The sequence below is a fragment of the Pteropus vampyrus genome, unplaced genomic scaffold, assembly GCF_000151845.1.
Source record: "Pteropus vampyrus isolate Shadow unplaced genomic scaffold, Pvam_2.0 Scaffold126, whole genome shotgun sequence".
Classification (NCBI taxonomy): domain Eukaryota; kingdom Metazoa; phylum Chordata; class Mammalia; order Chiroptera; family Pteropodidae; genus Pteropus; species Pteropus vampyrus.
In genome coordinates this window covers 3,588,989-3,591,440 of record NW_011888907.1, presented here as the reverse complement: position 1 = coordinate 3,591,440, position 2,452 = coordinate 3,588,989, and the positions used below count along the sequence as shown (strand labels likewise).

At 47.7% G+C, this 2,452-nt stretch overlaps 1 protein-coding gene across 3 annotated transcripts in view; it reads left to right on the top strand.

Annotated features, from left to right (window-relative positions):
* The window catches only part of PGPEP1 (pyroglutamyl-peptidase I), a 20,792-nt gene that overhangs the window by 4,470 nt on the left and 13,870 nt on the right, over positions 1 to 2,452 (top strand). For 2 of the 3 annotated variants that reach the window (XM_023534509.1, XM_023534510.1), the window contains exon 3: positions 149 to 247. The exons of the other annotated variant lie outside the window; for it this stretch is intronic. The gene's annotated coding sequence lies outside the window, so the exon portion shown is untranslated. The remainder of the gene's footprint in view (positions 1 to 148; positions 248 to 2,452) is intronic. 3 annotated transcript variants of the gene reach the window in all.

The window sequence follows — 2,452 nt, the reverse complement described above, 5'->3', positions numbered from 1 at the left end:
TTGTTCCCACCCTACCCCTATCTGACCTTCCTTTTCCTGCCCTGGTTGAACTGCTCCCCAGTGGAGAGTGAACTCTTTCCCACCAGCCACATCAGGAGGTGGGAGTTGTGGGGACTGAGGAGTGACCCCCACTTTCATCTTTCTCCAGGATGGTGCTCCTCAGCACCTTTCGCAGGAGGGACTATGTTTTTCACATGTCCCATCTCTCCCAGGTGGTGTAGGATACCAGCTTTCCTAGGAGGCCCAGGTAGGTGCCAAGGACTGGGACTCCCTTGGCTTGTGGCCGTCTGGAGCATTCCCTGCCCTAGCGGCCGAGGAGGAGCCGGGTCACAGGTCCTGGTGACATCACGGGACAATTACTGCCACAGTGAGTCTAGACAGACCTGCTAAGGATATTAACCAGGGAACAAAGGGGGTCTTTGTTGTGGGGTCAAGGGAATCGGTCAGCCGCGCAGCAGGGTCTTGTCAGGTAGACAGGGTATAGACAATGCACTGTCTGGGGCGCCCATTCCCTTCCTTTCACGGTGTGTGCTCAGCACTTGCTGCAAAGTGTTGTGGGACTTGGGGTGCACCGCCGGCCCCCCAAGAGAACCGTTTGGCCCTGTTGGAATAGAAAGTGTTCACAAGCAACATATTTAATGAGATTATGGACCACCCATTTTCGTAACTTCAGACAAACTTTACAGCTGCTTTTCACCTTCCGTTTCTCTTTTTAAAACTGGGTACTAAATTTCATGAAATGACACATACTAATCTTCAGTGTCCTCATCGCTTTGGAGAAAAATCTGCCCATGTCTCCAATACCTCGATCAGATAGAGAACTTTGCCATCCTCCCAAAACATTCCCTCCTGTCTCTCCATTCTTACCCAGGAGCAGCTGTCATCCTGCTGTCCGTCACCAGAGAGGAGTTTTGCCTGGTCTTGAACATACACCACGGCCTCTCTGCCCTCGTGTGCTGGTTGCTTTTGCTCAGGCTCCATTGGTGCAGGGGAGCAACTGGCTCTTTTCCTGACTCTGCCTCTCCTCCCATTGATATTGGCATTGGGGGGTTTCAGGGTTTGCTCCCTAAGAATAAAGCAGCATGGACGCTTCCATCAGGGTCTTCAGCGCCTCGCTGTGGGGCTGCTGTCCGTGGGGTGTGTGCATGTCTTTGACAGTGATAGTTTGAGTTTTTTCCCCCAGTTGGGGAGGGGCTAGGTGGGCACCCAGAGGACAAGAGGAGCAAAGGTTAGGTCAAGACAGTGACTCACCCATGGCTCCCTGGTGATGCCAGCTCATTTCCTACCACTAAGATTTAATGTGGGCAAATAGCCATCCTGCTAATGCTAGAGAAGCGGGCAGAGAGTGTTGGTAGGGAGGGTCTGCCACCCTGAGCCAGGCATCCCACTTTGACACATCACATGTCATAGTGGCCACCGGGAGGGTTTCTGTTCCCCAGAGAGGGTTCCTTGGATTGGTCACTAATCAAATTAGGAGCAACTTTGGTCTCTCTGCCTTCAGAGGTGGTGCCACCAAATTGATTTGCTTGGTCTTGTGAAGGAATCAGTTTGGGGATAACTTTGACAAACTCTGAACAAATAAAGGTGATCCTTTTAAGTCCTCAGACAGCCTAAGAGATGGATTCTTTTAATTCCTGGCCTTTCAACCTATTTTCTGTTGACAGAAAAGACTGCCAGGGCCACTGGAAAAAGACACCGGGAGTGGGGGGCGGGGAGGGGCAGGAAAATTTCAAGCAGTAGGGAACAGAAGAGTAAGAACAACTGGGGTCATGATTTATGGGGTGTAAGGATAGATGAGACGATTTACCCTATGCCAAAATGAAGCCTTTGCTGGAGACTTCCTCTCATCCCTGGCTGGGGTGGTGGCAAGGTGGGAGGGAAAGCAACCACTTCGTCCCCATTCCACTAAAAAAAATTTTTTTAACAAGTTATAAGTATAGTGCAAAGAAGTCTTCTTCATACCCAGATTCCCCAAATGTTAACATTATATCAAATTTGCTTTTTATCTGTAATTAACTAGATAGGAAGGTAAATATAATCTAAAATTTTTCTTCGAAGTCATTTTATTATTGTGGTCAAATATACATAATATAAAATTTACCATCTTAACTATTCTTAGGTGCACAGTTTAGTGGCATTAAGCACATTCACATTGTCATGAAACTATCACCATCTCCATCTCCAGAACATGTTCATCTTCCCAAACTGAAACTCTGTCCCCATTAAACGCTAACTCCCATTCTCCCTTCCCCAGCCCCTGGCACCCAGCATTGTTCTTTTTGTCTCTGTGAATCTGACTTCTGTAGGGACCCCATATAAGTAGAATCACACAGTATTTGTGCTTTCATGTCTGTCTTATTTCACTCAGCATGTTTTTGAGGTTCATCCATGTCGTAGCATGTGTCAGAATTTCCTTCCTTTTTAAGGGTTAAATAACATTCTATTGTATGTA